The 14832-nt window shown below is 42.4% G+C and overlaps 1 protein-coding gene across 4 annotated transcripts in view; it reads left to right on the forward strand.

Moving 5' to 3' along the window:
• The first annotated feature begins 2191 nt into the window (after window positions 1-2191).
• The window catches only part of Lepr (leptin receptor), an 81499-nt gene continuing 68858 nt past the window's right edge, over window positions 2192-14832 (forward strand). For 3 of the 4 annotated variants that reach the window (XM_028870228.2, XM_028870229.1, XM_028870230.2), the window contains exon 1: window positions 2355-2886. The gene's annotated coding sequence lies outside the window, so the exon portion shown is untranslated. Of the gene's footprint in view, window positions 2887-14832 lie in introns of all 4 variants that reach the window. The other variant, XM_037202734.1, reaches the window with a different exon arrangement.

Raw genomic sequence — 14832 nt, forward strand, 5'->3', positions numbered from 1 at the left:
CAGAGAAGCAGAATAACCCACAGCTAACCTCACCTGACCAGTTCCTCAGCTGATCCTGTTTCCTCAGACTGGAAGACTCTGTGTCTTTCTCTGAATGGGTCTCAGCTGAACTGCTGCTAAAAGCCTAAAAGCTTAGCCAGCTCTAGTTCCTGGTTTTCAAGCCTTATATACCTTTCTGCTTTCTGCCATTACTTCCAGGGATTAAAGGTGTGAGTCTTCCTGGCTGTTTCCAGTGTGGCCTTGAACTCACAGAGATGGATCTCTGCCTCCCAAGTGATAGGATTAAAGGCGTGTGTGCCACCATTTTCTGGCCTCTGTATCTAGTGGCTGTTCTGTTCTCTGCCCCCAGATAAGTTTATTAGGGTGCACAATATTTTGGGGAACACAGTATCGCCACAGTTGGGTTTTGTTTTGTTTGTTGTTGTTGTGTTTAGAAACCTCCATACTGATTTCTCTGGTGACTGCACAAGTCTCATGCCCATCAGCAGTGACCAAGGACTTCCCTTTCCCCACATCCTCGCTAGCCTTTGTTTTCTTGATGTTTGTCATATTCTCATTGGGTTGAGTTAGGATCTAAAGCCCAGGTTTAACAGCATTTCTTTCTAGTTTTTCATAATAAAATAATTAATTCCCCTTAGTGTCAGTGTAGTTTTGAATAATGATGCTGGGACAATGTCCTACTACCACAGTGGCCAAAGATTTAGTCTCTCTTTGTTTAGTTGCTGTGGTAGGTTCACTATCTCCTCTCAGCAAATGTCCACGGCCCAATCCCTAGAATCTATGACCATGACCATATTTGGAAAAAAGAAAGTTGTGTAGATATAATTAAGTTAAGGATCATCCTTCCGAATGGAGATGGGTCCACACTCCAAAGGCGAGTGTCCTTACAATAAAAAGAATAGACGACACACAGGCAAGGAAGGTAGCATATGACAAAGGCAGAGACCGGAATCGTGTGGCCACAAGAAAAAGAATGTCCGAAGTCTAAGGCTGGAAGAGGCAGACTGGAGGGTCCCCTAGAGACCCGGGGGAGACTGCAGACCTGCTGAGCAGGAGGAATAAATCTCTACCGTTTTAAGCTTTATGTTTGTAATTAATTTGTTATAGCAGCCATAGGAAATGAAGGTGCTAATTTGATTATTTAATTACTTTGTTAAGGTTTCTTTTTGTGTTGTTTGAGTACTAGTAATTTGGAGAAACCAAAGTCTCCACTTCAATTTTCTCCTCTATCCAATGGAAACATTTGTCTATTTGTTATTTGCAGCAGTTTGGTGAAAACAGAAGGTTAGCATTTCCAGTCTAATGTTGCATACCTCAGATACCCACAAAGCCTATTTAATTAATGGGTCCTCGTGGCATTTATGAATAAATCGGCTTCAACATATGGTCCACAGGGCCATGTGCTTGAGAGAAAAGTGTCACTGGTCCTGAAAGAACTTGTTTATGGGGAGGAGTCCTATTACAGATCCCACGGGTGGCATTTATCCATTGGAGCAGGAGCTGGCCACATCATTCCAGTGTCTGTCTTGGTCCTATGCTGCCTTCTTTGTACCTGTGTCTTTATTGTAAGGACACCCGCCTTTGGAGAAAGGACTCATCCCAATAATGCAGGATGTTTTCTTCTCAACCCTGTTGTGGCTGGGTTAATTCAGGCGACTCCCTCGCTGTGCCCACGTTTGATGGCCTTCTGAGGGGAATGCAGGTCAAATTTACCTTGAGAGGCCTTTGCCCATCACTATCTACCCAATCTAAAGTATCTCCACTCACTTTTATTCTTTCATCTTTACTCTGTTTTCCTTCAGATCAACTGTACAACTGGAAATTTTATGAATGTGTATGTCCTCTTCCCCCAAGTTCAAAGAAAGTAATATAACACAATTTGTCCTCAATCAACATTCATTAGGGAAGTAAACAGATAAGTGAATACACGTTTTGATCAGAGAACAACAAAAATGTTTATGTACTTTGAGGTTGGACTCTGACTCTCTAAGGACAAATACTTTTTTTTTTTTTTTTTTTTTTTTTTAACTTGCTACATCAATGTCATTGAGTTCAAGGATGGAAAACGAGGTGGTCATTGGTCAACTAAACGCAGGAATGCCCTCCTCCCCTTCGGGACAAGCAAGGCAGAAAGAGATGGTGGCTGCCGCACTTGCACTTTGCACTTTGTGGGACAGGGAACTCATGACTTTCCTATTCCCTTTCCCCCTTCTTCCAGTCCTGGTGTTTATTAGTGCAGCATTTCCCACACCTGCTGCTGTAGAGGCCAGGAGCAGCCAGCCCCAAAGCCCAAGCTCCCGCCTCGGCCACGCGCCCAGCGTCCCCGCCGCCGCGCGGTCACCTGTGTGGCCAGTGCCCCGCAGTGGCGCGCCCGCGTGCTAGTAGCCGGCACCTTCAGAGCCAGCGACACAGAGCTCAAGCATCCCCTGCCTCACGTCAGCCCGCGACACAGGTGGGACTCCCTTCCCGGCCCGAACCCCTGGCACAGAGTCACCTAGGGCTGCACAGCAGGTCGCAGCAGCAGGTCTGGGGACCAGCGCGGTTGATTTGGGCGGCACCTGCGGAGGGCCACGCAACTTCTCCAGGCCTCCTGCCACTTTGGAAACTGCCCGGGACTGGGACCGCAACCCCTTAAGCTGGGTCTGCAGAGAGAGGGTGGGTTGGTTTGAAAGACACAAGGGGAAAAAAATGTATTGTGGGGCGGGCTAAGTTTCCCACCCTCTTCCCCCTCCCCGAGCAAATTAAAAACAAAACAAATAGAAAAGCCAGCCCGCCAGCCAACCAAAGCCCCAAGCCGAGCCCCAGCCGAAGCACTCCTTTAAAAGGATTTGCAGCGGGGAGGAAAAAAGAACCACAGCCGACCGAGGAATCGTTCTGCAAACCCAGGTATGTTGACGCCATCTAAGAAACTGGGTATGGGGGTGGGGGTACGCTACTTGTAGACCGCAGAGAGAGTTCTTTGGAGGGGCCTGGAGGGTCTGTGTGTATCAAGGCAGTGAGGGACACAAGCGTCCCCTAGAGCTGCGGACCTGGAGACACAGCACCTGAGTTCTGCGGTGGTTTCCCGTTTATCTTAAGTGGCTTCAGTGGCGTGTGCTTAGACGAACCTCCATGGGTTTCTTCATCTATCGTGTTTAGAGGGTTAGATTAATATCTTTTCTGAGGGCCTTTTAATAATACCTCAGGTTTATTAATACTCCATATTGAAAATGTAGACTTCTGTAATTGTCAATCTTGCTAATTTCGTGAAACTAAAAAGACTCCATTGATCTTGGGGGTTATTATGTGCACTTACGTTTTCAGGATTTTTCGGCAAATAGTTGTAGAGAAAACAAAGTATTTGTAAAGAGCTTGGAAATATATAGTTTATACATGAATAGGTCACCTGGTACTAACTTAAAAGTCATATTGCCTCTAAGCCAATGTTTCCAACATTGAAAAACAAAAGAAATAGAAAGAAAGAAAGGAAGGAAGGAAGGAAGAAAGAAGGAAAGAAAGAAAGAAAAAAAGAAAGAAAGAGAACTACCTAAATGTGTGGCTTTAGCATAGTACTTTTTTGTGTGTTGTATATTTGGAGGGAAAATATTTTGGACAGCACCAAAAACTGTACCTTTCCCATCAATTCCTGAGTGTTGCTCACGACCTTTTAGCATAAAGCTGTGTGCAGAATGTTTAAAATGTGGTTTTTCAGACCGCTTCAGAGGGTCTCCGAAATGAGCCTCAATAACTGAGATGACAATTTCAGTGATACCTTTCACAGTCTTGGAATGAATCCCAAGAAAACAGCAGGGGCTAACTAAACAGATCAACCAGAAATTAGGCATGCACGTATGTGCGCAGGCGCGCGTGCGCAGGCGCGCAGGCGCGCACACCTAGTAATACTATAAATCATCAGTGCAGTTACTTTTTGCTTCACTTCTGATTTTAAAAAAAAAAGGCACCTCGACTCACTTACGCAGGCACAGAATGAGACAGTAGCTTTAATCAGCAATACGATATTTGAGTATTAATGTTTTGAAAATTGAAAGTTCGACACTGCCAGCTAGGTTTGGCATAGAAGCGTTTCTAGCTCTTTTTGTTGGGTGTGCTCTAAAATGAAATAATCTTTTACCACCCACAGATGCTTTGTGTGCAGTCTGGGAGAACAGAATGTGTTGAAGCACTCTTTTGGGGAACACATTTGAACTTACTTCCAGCTTTTTTTTTGCTGCCTTTGGGCTGGAAAGGGGATCAGCCAGCCAGGCATTTGTCTCCCTCATAGTGCCTCCTGAAGCCGAGGGTCCTCCCCTTTGAAACTCGAACAGAGTGAAGTGAATTCCATGTTGATTAGCCACAGAGTCTTAGAACTCAGATACCCTGCTGGCGCTAGTTTGGAAAACAACTGGAACGTTTCAGGCATCTGCTGCTCATATCCAGGCCAGCTCATTCACGCTCGGGGGAGCTGTGGTGCTTGGCAGGCGCCGCTTTCCTCTTTTGCAATGTGAGACTTTCTTCTCCCATGAATTTATCGAGGAAAAGACAGTCATTGCTTCAGACTTAGATCACTAATATAGGACCAAATGGTTTGTGTTTGTCAAGTGGGAGGTCTTGGAAATAAGACCTAAACATACTCAGGAAAAAAAAAGAAAGAAAGAAAGAAAGAAAGCCAAAATAAATGAATTCACTTGGCAGATACTGCTTTGCATTCTTTTTTTATCCTTAGAGGCAAACACTCATGCTAAAAAATATGTCCTGTGGAGTTAAAAATGAAGAAAAGGCTTATGCTCCATCCAGATTCTTAAGATTTTATGTGATTTACAAATTCCAGTTTTAATTAAACTAGAAAAGTGCCAATGTTCACCTACTGGCCAGGCTTCATAAATACAGGCTTTTGGAGTTTCTATTTAAATTGATCTGTTTATAGTTTATTCCTTCTCAAACACACACACACACACACACACACACACACACACACACACACCACAAACAAACAAACAAACAACATATAGCCCAATATGGCCTTAAACTCACTTTGTAGCCTAGGATAGTCTTGAACTTCTCCTGCCGCTGGGATTATAGGTGTAGACCACCCATTTATGGGGTGCTGAGAATCAAACCTAGGGCTTCTTAGGCAAGCACTCTATTGAGTGAGTGACATCCAGCTCTTCTATGTGTTTTTTAGGATGCAGTAGTGATACTGTCTGTTGTCACGTGATCTTAGTCTTTTACATTTGAACTGTGACAAATATAGGGAGAAAGGCATAAAGTTAATTCATTGGCTGATAAACTATACAGCAAATTATTGTAATGGGCAATTATAAGACAAATGCCTTTCCACTCATTATTTGCGGAAAGATAACCTGACAGTATCCAGACTTGTTACTTGTTTCTTTCTTACCATAAGCCTAGTTGGGCCTATTTTAAAAGAAAATTTATATGATTGTTGAGTGTATCCCTTTGTAGATTATTTAGGCTATGTATTATGTCTGTGATACTGTTATTTTCTTCTCTTCCCTTTAAAGCAAAATACTATGAAAGAGTTGTTTATATATTCTGTGTTTTTACCCCCCCCCCCTTAAGCCCATTCCTATCCAACTTTAGTTTTGAGTACTCTCCCAGGTCTGTGGAACTGTCAGATCTCTGGTGATATCCGCTTTGACATTTGGTCTCGGGGTTCACTCCATTTCAGCCATTCACAGTGTTTCCCAGCAGCCCCTTCTTCTCTCTTCTATCCAGGACAATATGTGCTTCCCTGTTTCCTTTTTCACAGGCTGCCCCCTTCTGTCTGCTCTGCTGGTCCTTCCTCTCCTTAAGTGTTTGTTCTTTTCTCTCTCCTCTTTGAAAATTTCTTCTAATTTCTGGCTGTATACTGAGGACTCAGAAAGTGATAGTTTGTATCTTGGCTTCCTGCTCTGAGCCTCAAATCTCTTTTCCCAGCTTCCTGCTCAGCATCTTCCCTTGGCTGTCCAGTAGATATTTATTTCTAATTCAGTGTGCTCCAAATAGAATCTTCATGATCTGCTGTCTTCAGTCTCTCTCATCTCCAACTTTCAAATTAGTTAAACCCTAAACCTTGGAGTTCATCCCTTACATTCTATCATACCTCATGCATATATGTAGATAAATCTTCTATGTCTTATTTTCAAAATAAACCCAGAACACAATTTCTTCACTTATTTCAGTGGCCATTACAGAGTGCCCTAACTTTTGGATTATTGCAGGGACCCCTTTATTAGTCCTTTCCTATCTTCTCTTCAATATATTCTCAAGAAAAGAAAAGAAAAAAAAGGAAAAAGGAAAAGAAAAAGGTTTTCTCTTTAAAATACATGTGAGGGGGGAAGAGAGAGGGCTCAGCAGTTAAGAGCGGCTGCTGCTCTTCCAGAGGACTGTGATTCAGTTCCCAGCACCCATGCTAGGCAGCTCACAATCAAACGAACTCTACCTCTAACTAAGGGAACCCTGATGCCCCCTTTTGGCTTCTGTGGAAATGCATATGCATGTGCACAAACACACACTCATAAATAAATAAATAATAAAATTTAAAAAATTTAAAAATTTTGTGTGTGTGAATGTAGTGGGTAGTCATTCCAGCTTTGACCTGGAAGTTCCAACCCCCCATTGAGGCTTCGGTAACTGTCACGCCTACAAGGCGGGGCCGAGAGAGAATGCTGAAGATCAGAGATGAGCCGCCTTCTCTTGGTTCCTGGACCCTGGACGCTGGAGGTAGACCGAGCAGAGTTCTCCAGAGAACACCTCCGGACTGCACCGTTCCCAGACCCTGTAGCCTATCCCTTCAACTTGTAAGTTACCCCACAAAATAAACCTCCCTTTTAACTACATAGAGTGGCCTTAATAATGTCACTAGTGTATGAGTACTTTTTATATGTATGTATGTAGGCACACCAGGTGTGCACCTGGTGCCCATGAGTCCTGAAGAGGGTATCAGATTCCCTAAAACTGCAGTTACATGTGGGTACTGCGAATCAAATCAAATGCGGGTTCTCTGGAAGAGCTAACCACTGAACCGTCTCTACAGTCCCTAAAATAAAAACCTTAGTAAGACATATGCATCCCATCCTGACACTTTTCTGCTCCCAACACTTTGGTGGCTTTCCAGTTTGTATGTTGTCAAAGCCCAAATCCTTGTAATAATCACAAACTCCCTCTGACCTCTCATCCTTCCTTTTCCGATCTCTTCTTCTTTCTCCCGGGCGCCTGGCTTTCCTGGAGTCTATCAGCGGCCATTGGTGCACTTTGGCTTCCTCTGTTTGGAGTGCTCATCTCTGGGTGTCTACATGGTTTGCTCTGTTGCCCACGTCACCCTTAGGTCTTTGTTCAAATGTCTCCAGGCAATATTTGAATTTGGCCGGCTTCTTACTTTGCAGTGTGTGTGTTCCCTTTTTCTTTCCTCTGCCTTTTTTCTCCATGGCGCTTATTCACTTTCTAAAATGCTGTGTGTATACTTTTCAGTTCCACTACTAGTAGATCATCACAAGGGCAGAATTTTTAATTGTGTGTGTGTGTTTTGTTCAGTCTCAACTCTGGTGTGTGTGCCTCAGAATTGGTCAGGTAGTTTTTTTATTTAGTTTTTATTTTTTCCTATTGATCTGTTCTGACTTTCTGTTTCCGTTGCTGAAAATTCAGCGGTTCTCATCTTTCCTAATGCTGTGACCCTTTTATACAGTTTCTCATGGTATGGTGACCCCCAACCATAAAATTATTTCATTGCTACTCCATAACTCTAATTTTGCTACTGTTATTGTTATGTGCATATCTAATATAGAGGTTATCTAATATGTGACTTCCCCTAAAGGGGTGGGGTCGTGAGCCACAGATTGAGAACTGCTGCATTAGATGATGGCGTTAATTACTTTGGAGATTCTGTGGTCAAAATATATGGCAGACATGACTTAAGGTAGGAAAAACCCAATTTAGGTCAAGCTTTCAGAGCATTAGGTCCTTAGTTGCTTGCTTCCATGCACTTGAGGAGACTAGCACGGAGGCAGGAGCATGTGGAGGAAAGCCAGGAAGCACCTAAGGATAATATACCCCATAGGACCCAACCCTAGTGACCCACCTCCTTGAGTTAGATGCCCCCCCCCCCCAATCCCAAGCTTTCAGAACCTCCTCAAACACCAGCTGTGGAGTAAGTGTTCAAATCAGAGTCTCTGGGAGACTTTTCAGATTCAAACTGTGAGAATGAATAGAATACATTTACAAACTTGATTCCCCCCAAATGGATATTTAGGTTTTTTTCTTCTTCTTTTCAACAGCCCCCCCCCATTTGTTCCCTCCCATACTTCCTGCTATTTGTATAACAAAATGCCGCAGACTGAGGAATTTATAATGAAGACAGTGTAGAGAATAGTCTACTCAGGATTCTGGAGGTGGAAAATCCAATGGCAAGGGGCTGTACCGAGGGGTCCCTTCGTGATGCCTTACAGCCTGGCAGGGTTGCAAGCAAGCATGAGACAGAGGCAAAGAAGGCCAAACATAAATAAACCCCAAATAGCCCAGCAAGTGTTAACTAGTATATGATTCTATCAAGTCTCGTTAAGCCTTAACCTTCCAATTTTGCTGAATTTTGGGCTGAGCTTCCGACACATGTGATTTGGGAAACATGTTTGACCTATTGAAGCTACTATACAGAAGGCTGTAAGAATTCGAGTGCATAGTGCAAAATAATGTTTAGAGGACAAAACTAATGGTCAAATTATTAAGTCACAAAAGAATAACAACAGCTCCCCACAAACAAATCAAAACAAGCAGGGCTCAGTAGCATGTGCCTTTCATCACAGCATTTGTAGGAGTATCTCTGTGAGTTCGAGGCCAGCCTGGTCTACATAGGAAGTTCCAGGCCAGCTAGAGTTGCATACTGAGACCCTGTTAAGCATAATATATATTTAAACGAAATAATAGCCAAAGATTTGAACCAAACAGATTCTCAGGCGCTTTTGTAATGATGTTGTAATTGGCTTTAAAAAATGTGAAGTCATGTATAAGAACAGCTGTTACCAAATGTTGTCTTGTGAGGGCAAAGACAACTTAGTTTTTCCCAGAATTGTATTTCCTCATTTTCCTTCGACTGACAGCTGTGATTTGGGTGTCTAACCTATGAAAATTAAGAAACCATAAACATGAGATAATTGAACAATTGTATTCTATATCCACCAAGAGAATTTCTGAGCCAAGCTGCTCAGTGTCTAGGAAATGAAAAAAGACAAATCGTGCACATACATAGTTATGGTGTGTGTGTGTGTGTGTGTGTGTGTGTGTGTGTGTGTGTGTGTGAGAGAGAGAGAGAGAGAGAGAGAGAGAGACAGAGACAGACAGAGAGAGACAGAGAGGCAGAGAGATGCACACACAGATACAGAGATGAGACAAAGAGACAGAGACAGAGTAAGAGAGAATAACACCACTGATTCATTTTATTCAGAAAGAAAGCCCACCAGCACATATACAAATATTCATTAATTGCAGTTGCTATTATGTTTATAAGGTGCATCTTTTAAAAATCATGTGTATTAATCATATTAGGCCCATGTGGGAGGTACCTGGGTATTTCTCTAATGACCTTGGGTTTTAGAGCAATGCTGCTAGTCACAGGTGTGATTGAGGGAAGGACTTTCTCATAGAACTGATAGAAGGTAGAGCATAGTCCATAGAAAGTAGTGCTTGGGGCTCATGGCTTCCTCACCTTTTGATAACACATCCCAAACTTATGAATCAGTTCTCCCATAGGATTTCCTGTTGCCTTTTGCTGCTCCCCATGGCTGATCTCACACATCTCCCTGACTTACAGCGTGCTTTATATTCCTCCCTACTCTTCAGGGAGAGGGCAAGCAAATATTCACTTTTTAGAAACTTTTATGAACTTTAAGCAATTGTAATATCACTGATTCACTCTTTTTAAATAGTTGAATTCTTTAAATATTAGACACCATAGATTTTTAAAGACACACCACCATTTTTCTGAGATTAAGATACCTACTTAACTATTCAATAATATTTTCTTCATTTAAAATTTTAGCTCTATACTCACTGGAAGAATTCACTTAAGATTATTATTTATTTTAAATTTTTATTACTTTGTTTGTTTGTTTGTTTATATGTGCACACATGCATGTGCCACAGCATGTGAGAGGAGGTCAGAGGACATCTTGTGGGAGTCAATTCTTTCCTTCCCCAGTAGGGTCCTGGGGACTGAACTCAGGCTGTCAGGCTTGAGATGACAGGGCAGTATGAAAGAAGACTGAAAATGCTTTCATTTTCAAACTTTTCTCCATGGTTTTTCTTTCTCTTCTTGTAGGGAGTGGCTCTACTTAGTTATGTTCTCTCTGTGGCCTAAAAACACAAAGCTCAGATACTAAGTTTGAAATAAAATATTAATTTGTTGTAGAATTTTATTTTAAGGTGTGTTACTTTTGTTTATGTTGCATTTGTTTAACTCTGTGAAGCTGTTACTGTGCCTGTCTAGAACACCTGATGATCTAATAAAGAACTGAATGGCCAATGGCAAGGCAGGAGAAAGGATAGGCAGGGCTGACAGGCAGAGAGGATAAATAGGAAAAACGAGATGGAGGAGTGAGGAGAGCTAGAAGCCAGAGAAGGAGGAGGACTCCAGGGGTCAGCCATCCAACTACATAGCAAGCCACCGAGTAAGAGTAAGATTTACAGAAGTAAGAGAACGAGAAAAGCCCAGAGGCAAAAGGTAGATGGACTAAGTTAAGAAAAGTTGGCAAGAAAGTAAGCCAAGTTAAGGCCAGGTACTTATAAGTAAGAATAAGCCTCCATGTGTGAATTTATTCGGAAGCTGAGTGGTGGCCCCCCAAAAAAGAGCCAAAAAACAAATACTACCACCATATTCAACACATACATCATATGTACCACATCTCCCCACACAACATTCACATGACACACATACACAAGACACACACCATATGCACCCCCCTACACACACATCTGTCACCTCCATTATATACAAGGGATGACACCCATAACACACACACACACACACACACACACACACACACACACACACGTACAACATATAAACACTACACATACCACATAAATACACATATAACACCTATCATACACTTTAAAAAAATAATTTATTTTACATGCATTGGTGTTTTGCTTGTATGTATGTCTGTGTGAGGCTGTCAGATCTTGGAGTTACAGACAGCTGTAAGCTGCCATGTGGGTGCTAGAATTGAACCTGGGTCCTCTGGAAGAGCAGTCAATGCTCTTAACCACTGAGCCATCTCTCCAGTCCCATATCATACACTTATATGTACATATAATATACACACACACCACATAAACATCATACATACAACCCAGTAAGCCATGTTTCATGACCCACCCATGCGTGTGCCTGCCTTCACTCCCCTCAATGGCGATCTGTGACCTGGAGGCTCTTCCTCCGAATCTGACCTGGAGGAGATGGCCAGGAGTAGGGGGTGGAGGGCTTGGAGAGGTTGGGGGGGTTGGAAGAGGTAGGAAGTCGGGGGGGGGTTGGGAATTGGGAGCGGGGGGAGATGAGTGGAGAACAGAGAAACCTAGGGAAGGCCACAATAAACTTTTGAAAAGTAATATTATAGATCAAATGTGACCCAATAGTTATTTTTAAGATGCCACCTCTTTGGGTTATGAAGTTTGTCTTCTTGGAGTGTTCTCATCAATTAGTTCACGTTGGAAGTGGACAGACAGATTTCACCACCCAAATCTAAGTGTTGGCTAGTCTGTGGTTACTTATTATGTCAATAGTGGTGAGAATTTGCTTGTTTTTCCTTGAAAACCTTTCTAGGCTAAACTGGAGATATGGAAAACTCTCTCTCTCTCTCTCTCTCTCTCTCTCTCTCTCTCTCTCTCTCTGCGTGTGTGTGTGTGTGTGTGTGCGTGCGCGCGCGTGTGCATGTGTGCTATGTGTGTCATAGATGGTGTGTGTGTATATGTGTTGTGTATATATGTAGAAGCCACAGGGGGATGTTGGATGTCCTGTTCTTCCATTCTCCACCTTATTCCTCTGAGTCAGGATCTCTCACAGAACCTGGAGCTAGACTGGCTTTGTATTTGGGTGCTGGGTGTTTGAACTCGGGTCCTTCTGCTTGTCCAGCTCTGACCCACCACGCTATCTCCCCAGTCCTGAGATAGATGGCTTTGATTGACATTTCTGAGAAAGGGGGAGAGGCTCTTACGATTATTTTCAGTTATTTCCTTTTTCCCGGCTGAACTCCAAGCATTGATGACGGTGATGGTGCAGCCTACTCTGTCTGACACATTTCCATGTTGGAGTTCTGTTCCCACGTGGGGATGTTGATTCTGCCTTCTGTTGTAATGACGTCTAAGCACATTGCTCCTTTTCACTGGCGGTGTAGAATGACTACTGGGTTGGTGTGAATGTATCATTTGTTATGACAGACATGACACACAACACACACACACACACACACACACACCATATACAACACACACCATATCTACTGAATCTTAAGTACTAAACAAGTTGGCCTTGGGTGGGGTATGCTTTCTGTGCAAGCACAAGGACCTGAGTTCGGATTCATAGCTCCCATGTAAAAGTTGAGCACAGCAGCTCTCTCTTGTAATGTCAGTGCTTTGGAGGTGGAGACAGGAGGATCCCTGGGAATGGTTGGCCTGCCAACCTAGCTTAGTTGGTAAGCTCCAGGTCTGAATGAGAGACCCTGTCTCCAAAACATAAGGTGGGCAATTAATTGAGGAAGACTTCTGGTCTCCATTTTCACATATATACATGTGGGCATACACGCACGTGTACACACACACACACACACACACACACACACACACACACACATACCAATGAGGCCTTTAAGGATATGATTAAGGGTAAATACCTCATTTGCAGTAGTAATGTCCTTATAAAAGAGGCCCACGGGTCTGGTGATAGGATTATCTGCACCCTTTTGTTAAGTACTATGAATTTATTTGACATCAGCAAGAGTGGAAACTCTGGCTTGTTATTGGGAAACATATTCAAATGAATGCTGTTTACCGTGTTAGACTTATTTTGGTCAACTTACCATTAGTTCTCTCTTTGCTTGCTTTTTAAAGTCCTTTATTAGTACATATTCCTTAGATATAACAAAAGGTTTCGTTATGATTTTCCCACGTGTATATAATATATAATGGTCTTCAGACCTTTCTCTCATTAAACTTCACTCCTGAAACTCTTCTTTTGTGTGCCACACTTCTTTCTTGAACTAACTATTGCTCTCTCATTGCTAATGCCCAATGGTTTAACTGGGGTTACTTGTAGGGACGTGAGTGAGCAGTTATTTACATGGGTAAACTAACCAGTGGCCGCGTCACTGAAGAAAAGCCATCTCCTTTAGTAACTGTTAACTTCCTATAGATCCTCGAGAGGGGCAGGACTTCATGAGCTTTTGTTACAGAATGTTAAGGAGTTCAGTCGGTGCAGGTAATCATGGCCACTGTTCAGCAGTGCACAGCATGTTGTGCTTGAAAAACAGTGCTCCTCTGACTCTTATGTTTTTTCCCCCACTGCCTGTTCCTTGATGTTCCTTCAGCCTTGGAGGTGGTGGCATCAGTATCCCATTTGGGCCCAAGCAATTACTTATTCTCTGGACCTTGACCAGCAGTAACTGCCACCCACCACAAAAAAAAAAAAAAAAAAAAAAAAAGCTTGTCTGACCAAGGCTGGTAGCAGAACTAGTCTCTGATTATAAACATTATATTACATAGGCCATTTGGCACATCTTTTATGTCTGTCTTTTGCTTATTATTCCTCATCATAGTTTTAAAATTCTGTTGTTTTTATGTAATGTTTGTGTTTTTGTAAATGTCCTTAAATTCCTTTTGGTTTGGGTGCACATAAATATTTCTCTCATTGAATCTGTGTAAGAAGGCACTTCCACAGTCTGAATGCCCATTCACATTTGTAATTGTTTCTCTATCATATACAAATGGAAGCTGGTGGCACGAATTAACATTACAAGAATCGTTTCTGTTTTGCATGGGACAGTGAACACAGGCTAAGCTTTCTTATCTAAGAGAACAACTGATGCATTTGGTCGCTTAGTGGATGGGTTACTTAAATGTGAATTAAATCTGTTTTGGGACTGAATTACAGTTAGTTTATCAAGGCAGGCCAGCCATGCACTGTGTTCATGACACATCCTGATTATGAATATTCTCCTTAGGTTTATTTGATGAGAAGTCTCATACCAGGAATGGGTAATATAAAAATGGTATGTGTGTGTGTCTTGCATACATTTCTTATAATTAGGTCATGAGGACTCCAAGCGCTGAGCTGGTTTCTAGAGATTTCAAAGAACCCTTGTGATGTTAGTGGATATAGAACCAGAGTTCTGATGAAAAGCAGAGTTTGAAAAAACAAATATATTGGAGCAAATGTATTAGATTACAAATGGCTTATATATGTCTAGGGTCCCTAAGAGTATGCAAAGTTGGAAACTAACACACCATGGTATCTTTACCCATCAATTGGTGCTGTTCCTCATATGAAACATGTTTCCTGATAATTTGTAGCAGTATCTGTAGTGAAGATGTTATTTCTATTTTAAAATAAAACTCCCAGTTAAAGGCAGCTCTGGAAAGGGTTGCAGAAATCATCCAACAGTCAGATTTGCAAACAAGAGGGAGGCAGAGTTAAAACCCCAAGTCCTCAGGCTGGTTAGAAGAGCCCAAACTTGCACCTAAGACTTTTAACACCCAATTCAGGGCTTCTCACTTCAAAATACACCACACAATAGACTGAACTTCAATTTGTGATCATAGGGAAGACTGAAATGGGACTCAGAGGGTAGAGTGCATGTTGGCCTTGGCACT

This window comes from Peromyscus leucopus, chromosome 2 (assembly GCF_004664715.2).
Source record: "Peromyscus leucopus breed LL Stock chromosome 2, UCI_PerLeu_2.1, whole genome shotgun sequence".
NCBI classification, from domain to species: domain Eukaryota; kingdom Metazoa; phylum Chordata; class Mammalia; order Rodentia; family Cricetidae; genus Peromyscus; species Peromyscus leucopus.